The sequence below is a fragment of the Lemur catta genome, chromosome 19 (genome assembly GCF_020740605.2).
Source record: "Lemur catta isolate mLemCat1 chromosome 19, mLemCat1.pri, whole genome shotgun sequence".
NCBI lineage: Eukaryota > Metazoa > Chordata > Mammalia > Primates > Lemuridae > Lemur > Lemur catta.
Window position 1 is genome coordinate 5118649 of NC_059146.1, and position 19685 is coordinate 5138333.

General features: G+C 46.8%; 1 protein-coding gene across 2 annotated transcripts in view; it reads right to left on the reverse strand.

Annotated features, from left to right (window-relative positions):
• LNX1 (ligand of numb-protein X 1) overlaps window positions 1-18423 on the reverse strand; it is a 150262-nt gene extending 131839 nt beyond the window's left edge. For both annotated transcript variants that reach the window (XM_045533017.1, XM_045533018.1), the window contains exon 1: window positions 18078-18423. The gene's annotated coding sequence lies outside the window, so the exon portion shown is untranslated. The remainder of the gene's footprint in view (window positions 1-18077) is intronic.
• Between the last annotated feature and the right edge of the window lie 1262 nt (window positions 18424-19685).

The following is a 19685-nucleotide window of genomic DNA, read 5'->3' on the forward strand; positions in this document are numbered from 1 at the left end:
AAATGATTCCCGAAACATCGAGTTCCACCCTACCTTTGGTAGGAAGTGTGATCAAACAGGCTGTTCATGGTCAAATTGACAGGGAGAGTCTCTTCTGTCACCCTGCGGCTGCCAGAGGCCTCTCTCCACCTCCCTAACCTGACATGCATCCCCACGGTGCAGCTGAAAAAGTCCCCAAGCCCGTGGTTCTTCATCTTGGTTCTACAGTAGACACATCTGGGGAACTTAACAACCCCCTCCCCATGTCATACCCCCACCTAAAACTAATTAAATCAGAATTTCTAGGGACACCAGCAGGTTTCATTGTTTTTTATTTTATTTTTTAATGTCCCAGGTAGTTCTAACATATAGGCCCAAAGTGACTGAGAAACGTTTGGTGCAGTGATTCTCAATCCTGGCAGCAAGTCACTGGGAGTCACCCAAGGACTTAAAAGAAATCCCAGGCTAATAATTCGGAGTCTCCCTGGAGGTGGAGCCTGGGCATTGGTATTTTTTTGTAAAAGTCCTTGAGAATCCTGACAGTGTGATTCCATGTTTATTAAGTTTTTGACATTTTAAAATAAAATCTGCTGAGGAAAAGCAAAGGAAGGAGTGTGGAGAAAGAGTTGATGATAAATACATGAATGTGGGGAAGGGGCCAAAGAAAGATCCTGGGTCCTCCAGTTCTTCTAACGCATAGAACCTTGACCTGGAGGGGCAGGTGGGCCATTCAGGGTGGCCGGGTGGTGCCAGGGCGGCCCTAGGGCTGAGTTGTCACAGACCTGCCCCTGTGTGAGGACAGCTGCCCGAGATTGGCTGCCACGCTGGCCAGGCCCCTGGGAGCTGACGTCAGCACGCAGAGTGGGGTTTTCAGTGACCTCCCAGGACAGTGGCTCCTTCCCTTCTGGGCTCCTGTCCTCCCTCCCCTCTCACAGTCAGAGGCCGGGAGCAGAGTGTGTAGTAGATGCTGCTGCCGTGCACAGACCCCCTCTCCCAGCTGCCGTGACAGTGAGCGCCTGCTAACGGCTTACAGCCGCCTCCTTTCTCTGGGGACCTGCTTTCTGCTAACCAGCTGCTCCCCTGCGATGCTTCCCCCAGCACCTCGGCCAAGAGGGGACAGCCTGCAGATGATGACCGACTGACATTGGGTGCACAGCCTGGCTCCCTTGACTCCACGCAGGATGAATTCTGGGGTGCAATTCACGTTCCCTGTCAGATCAGGCTAACGCTGCAGTGGCTGAGGCTACATCCTTGCTAGAAGTTTCCCTGCTCTGTCCCACTTCCCTCACGCCCTGCTCCTGAGAACAGCTTCCAGAAATCCTTTGTGCAAGAATCTTTGTCTCGGGCTCTACTTGCAGACAACCCGTCCTGAAACACGCAGTGACTGGCTAGTGTGCGCGGTGGGAGGGTGGGGAGGAAGGGTGTGCTCTGTGGGATCGGAGGTGTCTGGGTTTAGCCCCGACGGCATCACTTACGAGCTGCACGAGTCCACCCAGTGGCCTGGACTCTACGATCCTCCTTTTCTCCTCTATATGACACGAGACGGCCACACGTCCCTGCAAAGACGTTGTGCTGATCACACTAAATGCAACAAGAGAATGGACGTGCAAATCCACAGCTCATGGCAGGGGTTCGGGAATGTCAGCTTCCCCTGCCTCCTGGAACTTGGACATCACCTTCCTCTAAGCTTGTCTCTCCACTGTTCTCTCTGGTTCCCCACGCACCAGGATTCTCTTAATCTCTCTTTCTTCCCTTTTATATCTTCCTCTTACTGTCTCTTTTTCTCAGTGTTTCTTCACCTCCTTTTTTCCCCTTTTTTTTGCAAGTGTTTTTCACTTCCTCTGGCCGTGAGAAACTAAGACAAATGCATGGCAATGCCCGGAAATACAGACCCTTGTCCTGCAGGCCACGGCCAGGGAAGCTGCCACGAGGTTATCAGTTCTGGCCAGCTCGGCAGAGCTAGGTGGGGTTCATCTTTATAAACAGGACCCAGGAGGCTGGTTTGTGGCGTTTCCTGCAATAGTGTTTAGCCGGGGAAGGATATGCTGTTTTCCTCGCAGGATGAAAATGAAGGCCATTAAAACTCGATCATGGTAGTGCTGGACACAAGAGCCCTCATCAATCTTCCTTGTCTGGGCCAAGTGGTGGCCCAGAGCGGAGCTGATCTCCACAGTCCCAACAGGAGACAAGAGTTTACGGGCTCGGCCACAAACCGGCTGTGGGACTTTGGGGAGATTGCATAACCTCCTTAGGGTCCAGTTTCTCCATCACCAGAAAGGCCCTGCAGTGAAATACGTGCCAGCTACTTCACAAGGGACCTCCCGGAATTCATAAAATATTATTTGGAAAGCACTGAACTCAGTGCAGGAATTGATGGAGAAAAATGTATTTTGTTGCTCATATTCTTGTTAATAGCACTGTGAAGCCATCACGAGTCAGCTCACAGGGGCATGAAGTCTGCTGTAAACCACGTCTTCCACGATGACACTCCACATCGAAGAGGGGGGACATCTGAAAGTCACACTCTAGCCTTGAGCACCCAATAGTAGTTGCTCAACTGGATTTTTATCATAATTATTATTATCATAAGCCCAGTGGAACAGGCTGATATAATTGACACTTTTTTGTCTGCCTGGCTCAGTTTTCTATCCTTCTTTTTATTTATTTTTTATCGTAGAGACAGGGTCTTGCTATGTGGCCCAGGCTGGTCTTGAACTCCCAGCCTCAAGCAATCCTCCTGCCTCAGCCTCCCAAAGTGCTGGGATTACAGTTGTGAAGCACTGTGCCCAGATGTTTGCTATCCTGGCATTGGTACCCCCCTTACCTCTGGGAGTAACTCCTCCACTGCCTGGTCCTGATGGGGCTGCAGTCACCAACTCGCCACCTTCCGTGCAGGGAGGGCGGGCACGTGACCCAGCCTCAGCTGAGCGTAATCCCCTTCTCCTTGGTCCCAGGGATTGGTGCAAGGGGCGGCCAATTCAGCACGTCAGTCAGAATCCTTCCTCAAGGACATTTGGAACAGGAAGTGTCACAGATAGGCAGTCCTGTCTGCCTTTTTACAAACCAGCAGTTCAGACGAGGGCCACCTCCCATCTTTCATGGGAAGGGCAGGATGACACCATCAGACTCTAGCACGGAACAGTGCAGAGGTCAGATGTGGAGAGAGAAGAGCACCAATGTTGTCTGAACCAGGGATGCCCCTCTGGGCTTCCCCATGGTGTGAGCCAACAAAACTCTTTTCCTCTGGTTAGTTTGAATTAGAGCTGTCTCACTGCACGGTTTAAAACAATCTCATTTAAAGAATATAAATTTCCATTGAGGTAGATGTTCTTCTTCTTCAAGAATCTTATGTTATATTAAAGAATATTTGTGGCTGGGTGCAGTGGCTCACGCGTTTCATCCCAGTACTTTGGGAGGCCAAACAGGAGGATGGTTTGAGATCAGCAGTTCGAGACCAAACTGGGCAAAATAATGAGACCCCATCTCTCTAAAAAAAAAAAAAAAAAATTAAAAAGCCAGGCATGGTGGTGTGGGCCTGTAGCCCTAGTTACTCAGAAGGCTGAGGCGGGAGGATCGCTTAAGCCCAGGAGTTCAAGGTTGCAGTGAGCTCTGATTGTGCCGTAACACTGCACTCCAGCCTGGGTGACAGAGTGAGACCCTGTCTCAAAAAAAAAAAAAAAAAAGAGGAATATTTGTGATTAGAATAGAATGAGTCCATTCAGTTTTAATATATTACAATTATTTCAATATTATTATAAAGATAAATATGACTAATATTGTACGTTATATGTGCTTTAATGTAAAAAATGCCCATTGGGAAGTAGGGGATGATTTGATCAATTGATCAATTTAATGATTCTATGTAACTCATAAAAAACAAGCCATCTTGTATACAAAAACATGAAAAAACCATCCAGAGATCCAAAGGGACAAAGTACTAGCCCTAAATCTCGGTTCCCCCGGGTTTTAGCCTAGCTGCTAATCGGGGAGACTATGCCCCTCTAATTCAAGTTTACGTTTTCCCGCATCTGTTTTGCATGCACACGCATATAAATGAGAGGACTTCTCGTCCTGACTGCAGCTGGGAAGTTATTCAAAGCTGTAAATATTTACCACGTGAGCATAAAACGGCGGTGCGGGCTGATAACGGCCAACGGCAGGGAATGAGGAGCATTGGGCCCCGCTTCTGGCCCCTTCACTAATTCCTCGTGTGCCCTTGGCCAGGCCGGTTGAAATCTCTGTGTTCCCGTGCTGCACGCACGTAAGGAGATACCAATCTTCACTGGCCGGCACTCCAAAAGTAATAACCACTGAGGACAATGCCTGCCATTGAGAGCAGAAATCAAAGAGATTCTCACGGAGACCGCACAGCTATGACTTTTTCTTTCTTGCTTTTGGTTAAGGGAGGAGGTGTGGTGGTGCAAGCAGGACACGCCCTTGCCTGGCTCGAGGGAAAACAGAACTTCACACATAGTCTCGAAAAACTTAGCATGCACCTGCTGACCAACGCCACCGCGGTGAGAACACAATGCGAATCAAGTGGCCAGGTTTGAAGTGCCCCTCAGAGGAGACCACGGGAGAAGTGAAACAGCAGAGGGACTGTGACGCATCTCTGGGACTCGGGTTAGAACTGCTGGCCCCTGGAGCAGCAAGAGGAGGACTCTCGGGCAGGACGGCTGGGGTGTTAGGCTGGTTCTGTCCCTTACTCTTCTGACCGTAAGCAAACTATTTCCCCTTTGAGTGTCAGGTTCTAGAACTGTAAAATGGAGATGATCATGCCCATAGTAAGGTATGTGGAAACAGTTACACACACAGAAGTGGCCTGATAAACCCTGGGTTTCTGCCCCCTCCCATTGCTTAACTCACTTTGGTAGTAATCGGGCGGTAGGACAGCAGTCGGAGCAAACTCCATGTTTTCCCATCAGGGAGCAAAACCCCCGGTAGCCTTTCTGTCCTCCATACCCGAGTAGCTGGCCCCATCCTATGTCCATAGTTAGACTCCGGTGCAATTTCTTGGATTTATATTGTCCCTTCACATCGAGAAACAAACAGACATACACAAGGAAACAGGGTCATGGACTGTAGTTTCAAACACCTGTCTGGAGTGACGGTGTTACAAGCTTTCTCTTGCACACAGAATCCAGGTAACCTCCCTCCCTTCCCCAAACAAGCAAAAGCCACAACTGAGGTGATGATACGGATCAGTGGTCCCCAACCTTTTGGGCACCAGGGACCATTTCCATGGAAGACAATTTTTCCACGAACTGGCAATGGGGGGATGGTTTCGGGATGATTCAAGCACATTACATTTATTGTGCACTTTATTTTTATTATTATTACATTGTAATATATAATGAAATAATTATGCAATTCACCATAGGTTGGGGACCCCTGATCCTGATCTGGATGACACAGATGGAAGAATCTTGGGTTATCTTAATAGTTTAGGACTGAATTAGTGCCTCGATTATTTCACTTTACTTTTACCACCAGGAGAACAGAACATAGGCAGAAGCAGTTCCATGAGACAAAACCCAGTTTGCACAAGCAAAGAATCTCATAATGTAAAGAAGATCACAATGATTGGACCAGAGGCCACCTTACGGTCACAGCATCATGGGCACAGAGAAAGGACTGCTCTGGCCCCCAAGAAACTTGTGTTTTCTTTCCTCAAAGCCATGGTTCTTAAACTCTTTTTGAAATCTCCATCCAATGATGAAAATTTTTATGACTTACTAATCTGTTTGTACCAACCATTGCTTGAAAAAAAATCTAATCCGAGTCACAGGGGGTTGTGGTGCAGCTCTTATGAAATTTCCTGAGTAATTTCAAAAGTAAAAGATTTATCCATTCTGGGAGCAAGAAAATTCTCACAGTCATGGTAATAATCCCTTAATTTGCAAGTGCTTTGACTCTACCTATCCTTTCACCTGTTATTTGCTTTTTCACAACAACCCTGTGAAATTGTAGCATTGCTCAATCCTTACAACACTGCAAGGTAGGTATCATTATTACTATTAATATATTTCATCACTTCTAAGATGCCAAAGGGTGGAATCTGCACCCTTATTTCAGGTACTGCCCAGAAAGAAAACAGAATGCTGCCAATGAAACCAAGACACGTCATCAACTGTAAAACAAACAGAACCAAACCACACAGTTTCAGAGAGATTAAAATGTAAAAGAATGGATGTCTTAGAATTGATGAAATGCGGACTTTCTCCTTTACAGATGAAGAAATTTGTGCCATGCTCAAGGCCAGGCTGCAGATAGCGACTGGACCACCACTCAAAAGCAGACCTTCTGACGTCAACCCAGGGGACTCTGCTCAACCAGACCTAGAAATTTTGAAGCTGATCTTGGAAGCAGGAGAGAAAGCTCCCACCACATATTCCTGAAACTACTGCCTTGGAAGAAATGATTTACGGCTGATAGACGGCAGTCACCATGGTGGTGCTTTTAACAAGAAAGTAGTTAAACTATTTTCAAAGGGAATACGAATGACCACCTGCTTCCTGTCTTCATGAGATATATTAACACATGTATAGTTAATTCTTGTTATTTATGGATTCCATAGTTGTGCATTTGCTTACTACCTAAAATGTAATTGTAACCACAAAATCAGTACTAATAGTGGTTTTGTGGTCATTTGTGGACATGTTCAAAGCAGCAAAAATGTAAGTCACACATTCCCAGCTGGGGTCAAACAGGGTGACTCTCTGGCTTTTTGTTTCAGCTCTCACACTGTAAACAAGCGCCATTTTTGAGGCCTATTTAGTGCCACGTTTTCCTCATTTTTGTGCTTTTTGTTGGTAATTTTGCTTTGAAATAGCAAGCATTGTGCTGAAGTGCTGTCTAACGTTCCTAAGCTCAAGAAAGCTGACATATGCCTTACGGAGAAAATGCATGTGTTAGATAAGCTTCGTTCAGGCATGAGTTATATGGCTATTGGCCATGAATTCAACATCAATAAATCAACACTATGCATCAAATAAGATGTCTTTAAACGGAAAACAGAAACACGCAAAACAAGGCTGATGAAAATGTTGTGACCAGAGGCCTTCGGAAACCTAGCTTCATTCTTGCTTCCTAGAACTGACTGTTTTGGGGGGTTAAAGTGACTATTTCTTCTGCTGCCAACCTACAAGCTATTCGTGTTTCCTGATTGCACACCCAGTGGAGAAGCCAAGTTAGGAGAATAATCAAGACATTTATGTACATACACATATCGAGTAGACAAGAAAATAAGCCCAGTGACAAGATCTAAAAGGAAACAGAAAAATAGTATGACATTCGTGGTGGGCATGCAGGTTTTTAACATTCTTTGTTAACATTTCTAATTGCTGGCGTTTCTTTGGAGATTTAGGTGTTGAAAACAAGAAAGATGGTCAGGAAGGGGAGGAAGCAGTGCCTAACAGCGGGGGCTGGTGGTGGGGACGCAACCAGGAGATGGCCATAGAGAAGTCTTCCTGCCCCTGGATTCCTCCTGGGCTGGGAATGGGCTGAGCTGCTTACAGAGGAAGGATGGAGCCCCCTGCAAACTCGGTAGCCTTCTCTTTAAAAAAGTCAACAGAAAAAAACAACAACAACAAAAAAAAAATGAAGAGGGAGAGGAGGAGGCGTGGAGAAAATGAATCTGTGGCCTTAGAGCTTTTCTGCCGAGGATAGAGCATTGGCAAGCACATCAAAATCCACACACCTCTGTGCTAAAAATGCAGGATCAAAAGTTTTTGTTTTAAGCTTTGATTAAAACAAAATTAATAATAAAGAGCCGTCAGTTGCAGGAGGCCCACCCTGCACCCGTAACCCCGAAAAATACATCAGTCTAGGGCAACTGTTGCCAATGGCAGAAACAACCCACAAGACCGGTGCTGTAAATATTGCGCCTAGCTAGTTTGCAAAAGAAAACTCCCCATGGTCATTTACAGAGGCAGGGGAGGGCCTTGGAAGGCAGTTTGTTTCCTGTGGCCAGTGACTGATTTTTCACAAAATGGTGCATTGGCTAATTCCCACAAGAGGTTTTGGAAATGAAGCTGGGTTTCAGGTTCAACTCACATGAGCGACTTTTATTTGGACAGTCTTTGTTTCCCCTAGTCTAGTCGGCAGTCCTTCCGGGGCCGTCCTCAATCCCTGGCGGGGGCTGAGGCCTAGCCCTTGTTCGGGATGAAAAGGTATTGGAAGGCCGGCTGCTCTAATCGGAGCTTGCACCTGCAGACCCCGGGCCTTGGAGGCGGCTGGGCGCTGGGCACCACTCTGTGTGTGCATTTTCTTTCCTCAATGAACACTGGGCTGCTGCACGGGTTTTTGGCTTGAGTAAGCTGGAGGGGATCCAAGCTGCTTGGCCACTTTCTCTGTTCTGGGGGAGGGGGGGTCACCCTCTTTACTCTCTAAGAAGGAGGGATTTTTAGCCGTGCAAATATATCCAGTGCATTTTGATCTAATCTCTTCTGGCCCCGAGAGGGGACTTACCCAGATAAAAGGTGCTCTTCAGGAACAGGGAGAGGATGCCACAGAAGGGCTTTCACCCACCAACAAGCTGATGCATTTTTTATGCGTTTCTCACACTTCACTCTAGTAACATTATCCGGGCAGCGCTGAAGCTTTATGGCTACAACCTCTGCACCCGGCCTGAGAAGAGGGAAATGGAGAAATCACCTGGGTGGACCTAATGGCTGTACCTCTGCCCCCGCCCATCCCACAACACCCAGGGATCCATCCTAACGCACGTATTTAATGGACCAATCTGATCAATTTCGGCATATGCAAATGCCCTTAAAATCATCACCATCATCAAGATGAGGAACATGTCCAAAACCTCCCAAATTTCTTCTGTTCCTTTGTAGTCCCTCCCCCCTGCTCTCCCTCCACCCTGTTCCCAGGCAACCATTGATCTGCTTTCTATAACTATAGATTGCTTACACATCCTGGAATCCTATATAAATAAAATCAGACAATGCTTATTCTTTTTTGTGTGGCTTCTTTCACTCAGCATAATTCTGGGATTTATTCTTTCCTTTCTACTGCCATGCAGTATTGCACTGTGGGGACACAGCAGAGTCTGTTTATTCATTCACCTGTCGGTGGGCACTTGGGTGGTTTCCAGTTTGGGGCTATTATCAATAAAGCTGCTGTGAAAATATGTGTACAGGTCTTTGTACTGATGTAAGCTTTCATTTCTCTTCGGTAAATGCTTAGGAGTGCAATGGCTGGATCAGTTGGTAGGTGTACATTTAACTTTTTAAGAAACTGTCAAACTCTTTCCCAAGTGGTTGTACCATTTTACTCTCCCACCAGCAGTTCCTGTTCTGACATTCCCTTACCAACACTCGGTATGGTCAGTCTTTTTAAGTTTAGCCATTCTGATAGATATGCAATGGTATCTCATGGTGGTTTTAATTTGCTTTTCCCTAATGGCTAATGATGTTGAACATCTCTTCCATAAGCTTACTTGTTATCTGTCTATCTTCTTTGGCAAAGTGACTGTTCAAATCTCTTGACTATTGTATTTCTGAAGTTGGCTTGAACTGTTTTCTCATTACTGAGTTTTGAGAGGTTGTTAATGTTAATATATTCTCCCAGGGAGATTTTCTTAAAGACTTAAAATTTGTTATTTAAAGACATTGCACGGAGAGTCTTTGTGGAATTTGCAGCACCAGTCAGAGCACGTGGGGAACAATGTGTGGGCTCAGGGCCTCCAGCCCTGGAGTCCCCACCCCTGTGTGCCTGACCGTGCCACACGGGACGGAAGCAGCGCATGTCAGCACAGACCCAGGCCACTTTCACTCTTTTTGAGGCTCTTGGGATGTTAAAAATGAAAGAAATCCCAAAATAAACATATAAAAATATGATATATTTTAAATGCATATATGGAACAAATTAGTTCTTTGAACATACATTAAAAATTCAACATGTACGTAACATTGGACATGATGTGAAGATTTTAAATTGGAGGCCCAACATGGGACAGGGGACACAAGGCTCTCCTGGCCCGTCTGATAGGCCCTGAGAGGCCAGCACCAGCTTGGGGCCCTTTGCACATACCCTGTGCACCCTGAAATTCACACCTGGCATGATTACGCTTTAGCCCTTTCTTCCTGGGGTCAAAGGGACACTACAGAGATGGCTGCAGTGGTTCTCCAAGTGGGGCCATTTTGCCCTCCAGAGGCCTTTGGTATTGTCTGGAGACGTTTTTGGTTGTCACAACTTGGAAGGTGCTACTGGCATCTCGTAGGTAGAGACTAGAGGTGCTGCTGAACATCAGCAATGCACAAGACAGCCCCCCACAACAAAGAATCATCCAGCCCCAATGCCAGTAACGGCGAGGGCGAACACCTCAATCTTTATGATTTAATCAGTCATCAACTGGAAGGGACAGTGTAGTCACAGATGGACATGGGGGATGGGTAATGACGCTTAGAGGACTGAAGAGCTGGCTGCCTGGACCTCTTGCCCTTTCACTTCACCTTTTCCTCCCCTCCCTTCTCCCTCCAGCTGAGAGCTTTGGGGTGTAACAGACCTGGTTGCAAACCCAGGTCTTACTGCTTGGTGACTTTGGGCAAGTTGCTAAAGCTCTGCCCCCTGGGATACACCATGGAGCTTCCACAGTTAAGAACCCAGGAGAGGGGCTCCTGTGCAAGGGAACTCTTGGGAGGCTTAAGAGACTGGCGCCATGAAAGAGCTCCCCAGGAACATTCTGGAAGACAGGCTAGATTTCCCGCCTCTGGTCACCCACCCAGGAGTATGGCAGAGCCCTGTGTGCAGAGGGTGAACAAACAGATTAATTTCCTTCTGTCAGGTGGGCTGTTCTCAGTGCCAAGGTGTCAGCGTGCACCGCCATTGGTGTTCTCCATTGGGGCTATTCCAGAAAAGGGAAAGAGGGTTTGCCTGCTTAAATCAAAAGGTCAAGGGCCACAGCAACTGCCTTTTAGCAATAGGAGTGGCTGACGCTGAGGCCTGTTGCAAAGAACTTAGTTACAATCTTTGCTTTCTCACTGTCTAACCGGCTGAGAAAAGACAGTCATGGAAGGGAGACAGTATGAATGAGAGGTGTTCTGTCCATTGTTCTAAACACTTTGCGAATTGAGACCAGAAGGAACAAGGGGTCTGCCCTACATAATCCGAGTTTAGCTGAGACAAGGTTTGCCATTAGGAAAAAAATAGGAATTTTTGCATCTCCGGTGCTTATTTGTGTCTCAGTAAAGGTGTTTTGGATGAATGACTGAAACAATGAGAAATGCCACAGTCCTGGGCCTGTGTTGGTGACAATGCTGATTTAACATTTCATTCCGAGTCCCCTTTACAAAGCCTGGCGTGATCAATGCTACTCCAAGGCCAAGTGACGAAAGCTCGTACCTATAAAGGGATGGCTTTATTTCTTCCTTCCTGAAAATGACAATGATGTCATTAGGGATATTTCCCTTTTGCTTTGGCTGCCAGGAAACTCATTTAAATCTGATGCCCAACCAACCAATCGTTAGGGTCCTTATGACATCCACACTTGGTTCTGATTTCCGTTGCTCTTGTTATCCTATTCTTGTTAATATTTCCCTTGTTTCTACTTTAAATTCTTATTTATAATTCCCACCATTTTATGGCAGAGCTCAGAGCCTCAGATGCCTCCAACTGCCAGGCAGGCATCAGTAGGTGACCGGAGTGTAGCCATGGGGTGTGTTGGGGATGGTGGCAAACCAAGAAAGGTCTTCGCTGGCCACTCCATTAAAATAACGTTTCCCCTCCCCCATGGTCAGTCTCTAGCCCCAACCCTGCTTTACTAGTAGCATTTATAATTTCCTGCAATTATCGTATGTATCTGTCTAGTCGGTCAGCGTCTGTCTCCCCTCTGCTCCCCACTCAGCACCCAGAACTATACGGGCACAGAACTGTCACCCCGTCTGCTTCTGCTTGCAGAGTGAGTGAAGGAGTGAGGGCCGGTGGGACCGACGTGGCCAGATTTTCCTACGTCTTAAAAGAATTTGAAATTTGGATTTTTATATGAACTTTCCTGATGTTTAAATGTCCGGTGGCTGACATGAAAAATTAAAAACACTGTGCTGGCCAGAAATGGGCCATGTTAGTAGGTGGCTATTGTTCTATTTTCTATTCTCCGGTTGTAGTCACCAGTTTGTTTTTTTTTTTTTTTTTTGTGGGAGGAAGTGGTATACAAATAAAAACACACATCTGTTTTATGCTTTACGAAGCACTGCTACCCGCTATTAATTTTTTTCACTCTTATTTCAGTATTGTTCCAATTTCACACGAGTAAATCAAGACACACACGCCCCTGCCCCTCCCGTCGTGGAGATGACGACGTGAACCTGCACATTTAGCAGTGGAGGAAGCTGTAAAAGGCAGGAACTGAACCGGCAGCCAGGGCTGCCCTCCTGGTCAGACACTCAGGAAACAGGGAGGAAGGGTTCTCTCTGCTCCATTTTTTTCTCTCTTTCTTGTCCAGCACCAGAGCTTCGGTGAATGCTTCATCTGACACAGGCTGTGACCTTGAATTCAGATGCAGCCTCGTTCTGGGTCTGTTTATAAATTTTGGTGCAGGACTAGACTAGCAAAATCCTCTCACATACCACCTTTTGGTTTGTCTGCCACCATCAAGAACTGCAAACCTGAAATGTTTGAGCAATGCACACACACACGCGCACATACACTGAATAATTAAACCTATTGCAGAGCGTCTCTTTCATTTCTGTGTCTTCAACATGCCATTGATATTATATGTTTTAGGAGGCAATCTCCTTATATCCTCCAAGAGCACTGGTAGAGTTGGTTTCTTGTGATTTAACAGAGAATGTCTCAGCCAATCTTTGAGAGTGTGACCAAGTTCTGACCAAGACTTATTTTGTATATATTTATTTTCCCAGAGAAGAGCCTTAAAATAGAAATTTAAGTATTGAAATTTAGGTCTCTAACATTTCTAGGAAGCTCTGAGATGTGGGAAATATCTCTATAAATCCTAGGACTTTTGTTTTTCTTTTATAGTTTTCCTAGTCATCTTGCCCAGAACCATTGGTCCACCTTTTTAAGGAAAAACAAGCCAGGGTCCACTGGCATTTTTCACTTGTGTTAAAATACACATAAGATGAAATTTACCATCTTAACCATTTCTAAGTGTGCAATTCAGTAGTGTTAAGTACAGTCACATTGCCGTGCAACCCACCACTATCTGTCTCCAGAACTCTTCATCTTGCAAAACTGAAACTCTGTACCCATTAAACCAATGGTCCCCAACCTTTTTGGCACCAGGGACCGGTTTCATGGAAGACAATTTTTCCACAAGCTGCTGGGGAGTGTGTGGGGGAGGATGGTTTGGGGATGATTCAAGTACATCACATTTATTGTGCAGTCAAACCTCTCTGCTAATGATAATCTGTGTTTGCAGGCACTCCCCAGCACTAGCATCACCACTTCAGCTCCACCTCAGACCACCAGGCATTAGATTCTCATAAGGAGCCACAACCCAGATCCCTCCATGCGCAGTTTACAGTAGGTTTTGTGTTCCTGTGAGAATCTAAGGCTGCTGCGGATCTGACAGGAGGCGGAGCTCAGGCGGTGATGGGAGTGATGGGGAGTGGCTGTAAATACAGATGAAGCTGTGCTCGCTTGCCCACTGCTCACCTCCTGCAGTGCAACCCGGTTCCTAACAGGCCACAGACCAGTACCAGTCCACAGCCTGGGCGTTGGGGACCACAGCATTAAATAATAACTCTCCATTCTCCCCGCTCCGGAAAACCACCATTCTACTTTCTGTCTCCAATGAATCTGGCCACTTTAAATACCTCCTATAAGTGGAATCATATAATATTTGACCTTTTGTAACTGGCTTTATTTCACATAACATAATGTCCTCCAGTTTCAACCGTGTTACGGCATATGTCAGAATTTCCTTCCTCTTGAAGGCTGACTTATACCCCATCGTGTATATGTGCCACGTTTTGTTTATCCATCCATTCGCCAATGGACACTTGGGTTGCTTACATCTTTTGGCTATTTTGAATAACACTACCATGAACATGGATGTGCAAATATCTGTTTGAGTCCCTGCTTTCAATTCTTTTGGGTGTATACACAGAGGTGGAATTACTGGATCATATGTTAGTTCTATTTTTAATTTTTTATGATCTGTCATGCCACTTCACACAACAGCAGTGCCATTCTACGTTCCCATCCACAGTGCACAGGGGTTCCAATTTTGCCACACCCTTCGCAATACTATTATTATTTTTTGTTTACAGTAGCCATCCCTAATAGGTATGAAGTGATATCTCATTGTGGTTTTGATTTGCATTTCCCTAGTCATTAGTGATGTTGAGCATCTTCTCATGCGCTTATTGGCTATTTGTATATCTTCTCTGGAGAAATGCCTATTCAAGTCCTTTGCCCATTTTTTTTGAATTGGGTTGTTTGATATTTTTCATTTTTGAGTTGTAAGAGTTCTTTATGTATTCTAGATATTAACCCCTTTTCAGATATATGATGGCAAATGTTTTCTCTCATTCCATGGGCTGTCTTTTCACTCTGTTGATTATGTCTTTCAATGCACAGACTTTTTTTATTTTGATGTATCATTGGCATTTTTTCGGTTCTATTTTTGGCTCCTCTGGCTCTAGGGGTGTGGACTGTAGGGAAGGGAGGACTGGCTCACAGCTCCAACAACAGGTGTCTAGACGGCCACTGGAGAGAGGCTGCCACGTCCTATTGCAAATAGATTTTCAGAAGGGTTTCAACAACCCCCCTCTCCCCACCCTTCTATCCCTACACACACATTCAGGGTGAAGAATTGCTCTGGCAATAATTGAATTTCAAGATGCTCCCCGTTTAGCTTTGGGGTAGCTTTGGCTGGGGCTGGTTTGTCTGACCATCATGACAATTGCTACTGGGCTGGAACTCACTGAGTGCATGTGACGGCCGCTCCTAATAGACCATGGTGAATGGAAAACCAGTAGAAGAGAGAAGGTCTCTTTGGAATGAAGAGCAACGTTGGGGCCTTTTGAGGCTGAAATAATAAAAAAATTTTGGTGCCCCTAATCCCTAAAATATGTTTAAAAAAAAAAAAAAAACCAGTGAGCCATGAAAGAAGTCCAAAAAGTTCTGATTTTTCTCAAGACCACAACTTCAGAGTTTCTTTTAAAGTGCCAAAATCTATTCTTTTAAATTTCTCTCTTTCAATTAATTGATTCTATTTTTGGTGCCTCTGCTTTGCCAACACCCTGACCCCTTTTTGATCCACCTATTGGGAGATAATTGTAATAATAGCTAATGTTTACTATATGCTTTTCATATGCTGTGGCTTTTTGTGCGCACCACATAACAGAACTGATTTAATCCTGTCAATCTCATGAGGTAAATACTATTACAATCTCCAATTTTACAGTAAGGGAAACTGAGGCACAGAGCAGTAACTTGCCTAAGATGCCTAAGATCAAACAGCTACAGGTAAGTCGCAGACCCAGGGTTTGAACTCAGAAAGTCTGGCTCCACAGCCTCTTGTCCTGAAGCCTGAACTCCAGCCACTTTGGCCTGGCGTGCATGGCCCATCTGACAGCCTGTGCCCGCCTGTCCAGCCCCTCCCTGTGCCCCCGGGCCTGGCACAGCCACCCTGACTTAGCTCTCAAAATTCTCCACCCATTTCACCCTTCCACCCTCCCACACGCCACTCCCTGCGCCTCCCTTCTAGCCCGTCTGTGCCTTGCTAATCCCTGCCCATTCCCGACTCCCTCGGGCATCTCCTTCTCGCTCTGCCCACCGCGTCTGGGCTCGGTGCTCTCCCACGGCAGGCTGTGGAGACAGCTCTCCCTGCACTTGGCCACCGGGAGTTGACACTGACTGCCTGTCTCCTTCCCGCAGCGGACTGGGAGCTCCTTTAGGGCACAGAGCAAGGTTTTAATCCCTATGTCCCACCCCAGCCAAACACCTGGTGCACAGTAAGTGCTTCACGTCTGCTGGTGAGTAAAGGAACGAGGGAGAGTCTAGCTCAGGACTTGGCAGAGTAGAAAAAGGAGCAGAGACTGCCCAGTAGTTTTCACTCTGGAAATGTTCTGCCCTGAGTGGGGAGCTAGCAGCCCATGTCCCTGTAGATGAGAGCAGAACCGCATGGAATTGACTCATGGGGTGAACTGCAATCCTTAAGGCCGGGTGCTGGGGACATGTGCCCTGTCTGTATGGAGTAGACGGCTCTGACCCCACACAAGTCAAAAACAGTGACAACACATATACATGCACAAACGCATGGCGTGGGTCACAGTCCTTAAAGCCATGATGTGGGGCCCAGCAGGGCAGGCACCCATGTGCGGGGTGGAGGAGACAGGACACCCCAGAACACAGTGTCAGCGCCTAAGCAGGGGGAGGAGGGCATCTGCGGGAGGAAGGGGGAGGTGGTTGTGATGGCAGGTGGTGACATGCAGGGGATAAGCAAATAAGTTAAAGAAAATGGGATCCAGGCTCTGAATAACCTTAGAGAGGGGAGTTACAAATCGGGAAGGCAGAAGGCTCTGTGGGGTTGCATTTGCATTGGAAATATCAGTGTGAGTTGATGGTTTTCAATACATACAGGTCAATATAGAAATAAATGCTGGGATTCAAAACCAGATCTGTGTCGCTCTTTCCACCGCTCCGCGCCACCTCCCTGCACAAGGGCCTCTGCCGCGAACCCTCTTCCCCACCCTCCCTGCGGGCTGGGCAGAAGCCCCCAGCTCGCACAGACTTGGCAGATTCCTCCTCCGCGAGGCCAGAGCACGCGTCGCACTGCGTGTAGTTAGGTGCACACAACTAACTCAGAATGTTTGGATTAAATCAAACGTAGGGCTCCCCTTATCAGTATTCCCTGCATCTCCCCCGGAGCCAGGCATTTGGTCATCACAATGGATAGCATCTGCCGTGCACTTACTACGGCCCATAAAGGCTTCACATGCATTATCTCATTTAAACCTACGACAACTCTACAAGGGCCGTATTACCGTCATTCCCATCTCACACATCGGCAAACTGAGGTCAGCGAGGTTAACTGAGTTACCCCAGGACCCAGAGCTAATAGGTGGTAGAACCAAGTCCAGACAGTCTCATTTTCCAGGCTGTGCTGCTCACGCGGCTCCAGCCCCGCGGACTTGCTGTCAATGCTGGCTCCACAGGTCCTCCCCGGGAGCTGTGCTGATCTGAAATGCTCCCCATCCATCCAAGCCCCCACTTTATGCCGAGCCCAAGTTGGAAGCGCATCTCCTTGGGAGAGCCCCCACCCCTACTCTGCACCCCATTAGACCCCTCGGGCACAGCGCCTGCACCACGCCCCGACACGGGCCCCAGGCGGTGTGGGTGCAGGGAACGTAGTCTACCATGTGTTGAACTGGAGTCAACACCCGGGAATGGCAGTAAACAGGGCTAAATGACAAGGTGGGATATTGCACAGGACACTGTGGCCATCTGTTTCTGGATTTTCCAGGAGAGTTCCCGTTCTTAAAATTCCATCCTCTCATCAGACCATTTGTCAGAATATGTGGCCAAGAATGTAGCCTGGAATTTGGTTTAGGGGGCAGGATCCCCACTCGACTGAAAGAGGCGGAACGAAGACAGGATGCACCGCCAGAGCCCACAGCCCTGCGCACCCACGGGCAGCTCGCAGCTTCCCTTGACCTCTTACTCCCTGGGTACAATTGCTGCATTGGCATCACCCGTTCTTACTGAAGAAATGAAACAGAATCTGCATGTGGATGCATTTTGAATCCTGATGAAGAATAATGTTACATAAAGCCAGTTACCATCAGTGGCATTTCTCACATTTTTACTGACCTGTTTGGCGAGTCGTTTTCATTTTTTGAAAGTAGATGAAGGTTTCCATGGAGACCAGTGCAGAAAAAATCAGTATCAAGAGAGCAAATGGCCTGAGGCCTTTCTACCATTTTTAAAAAGATGTATCTAGATATTTCTATCTTCTAGACTCTCCTCAACAACTTGCTGTGTGTGTGTGTGTGTGTGTGTGTGTGTGTGTGTGTGTGTGTGTGTGTGTGTGTTGAATAGGGCTGGGGGTGGGAGGCTGGGTAGGCGCGAAGTTTTCCAAATCATGCGAGATTCCACCTGGTGGAGGAACCAGGCCGGCTTACCTGAGCTGCACTGCGGGTTGGTTCCCAGGAGTGAGAGGCCTCAGCAGATGGTCCAGTTGCGAGCTCAGCTTTTGCGGCTCAGCAGTAGCTCGGGGAAATGTTCTTTCTCTTTCCTGTGTTCTGTGCTCCAGATATGCACGAAAATCACTCCAGCCTACCCCTTCTGCAAGGCTTTGGGTAGGGCAGATCCAAAAACCCGAGACCAGCTACGGGGAGCTTTGGGGGAAAGCAGCCCCCACAGAGAGGCACTTGGTAGCATCAGTGACCAATCTGTTCTGGTTTAGATGGGCCCAGTCTCCCTTGAACTTCCTTCTGCTCTCGCCAGAAGCCAGGATCCTTTTGTTCACCCTTAAGGCTGCCAAGTCAGGCCTGCGTATCCCCTGGATGTTGTTTTCCTGCAGGCAATGGGAAAATGAGCTTGGAGGCGGGAAGGGAAATCAACAAGGAAATAAACACAGGGTCACCGCACCTTCAGGCCATCATTAGGCCTGGGTCATCATTCTGCTGGGACCGGTTCCTAAACAGGCAGGGGCTACTGACTGGACAGGCCTTGGAATCCTGGGCATTTTTTATTTTTGAATATACAAAGAGGCAAGCACCAAAATCTACAAGTGTGATTTTTTTTCTAATACTTTGTCAACATTTTCAAAGATTTTCCATAGGCAGCGTTGCCCATATCTGCACACTGGCTCATGTTTGTAGAGAAAGAAAAGGAATGAGCAAGTATGTGGCTGACACTGGTAAGACCTTCAACTCTAAAGATACAGAATTATTGTTTAAATAAGGATTTCTTCTGCTCACTCTTTGACATCACCAGGAGCAGCAGCAGCAGCATCTCAGCTAACATTTACTGAGTGCTTACTGTCTACCAGGTCCTGTGATAATTACCTGACCTGTATTATTTCATTAAATGTTCAACATAATCCTGTAATTATTAAATTAAGGATTAGAGAGATTAAGTCACTCCTGCAAAGTGATCCAGCTAGTTAAAAATTTAAACCTTGCATTTCTGGAAGTGTGCTCTTCCGAGTTTTGCTTTTCCCACAGCTTGGCTTAAACACTTCTGTGGGCTGACAGCTCCAGTGGTGGGCAAAGATTTTGCTTAAATAAAGTGTTACCTCTGGGAATAAAATTCTAAACAGAAACATGTATCACTAGTTAGTTAAGTGGTCTCTCGCCAGAGATGTGAGCTGGAGCTATCTTACATGCAATGCATAAGGAGGACACAGGTAACCCAGGCATCAGGCCTGTCTAAGCACAGGTGGTGCTGTTTGCTGTGTCCCAGGCTCTCTGCTGTGGTTCTGATTTATGAACAAGGAAGTGCACTGTAAATCCCTTGGCCTCTGGGTGTGTTTTGGTCATGCCTGATCTCTAGCTTGTCCTTTTGATTCTGGGAGCCTACCTGTTTCAAGCTTCTTTTGATCAATAATCCATGGAATGAATGAGATGAAGTTCCCAGCCTGGAAATTTCTGCCTGGTGAGCTGAAATCAGAATGTATATTTTCAGTCCTCAGGTCACACTTCGCCTTTTTTTGGTTTTATTGTCTTCCTCTTTACTTTCAGTGATTAGCAATTAGCTCTCCAGTGCCATGGCAGTTACCCAGCACA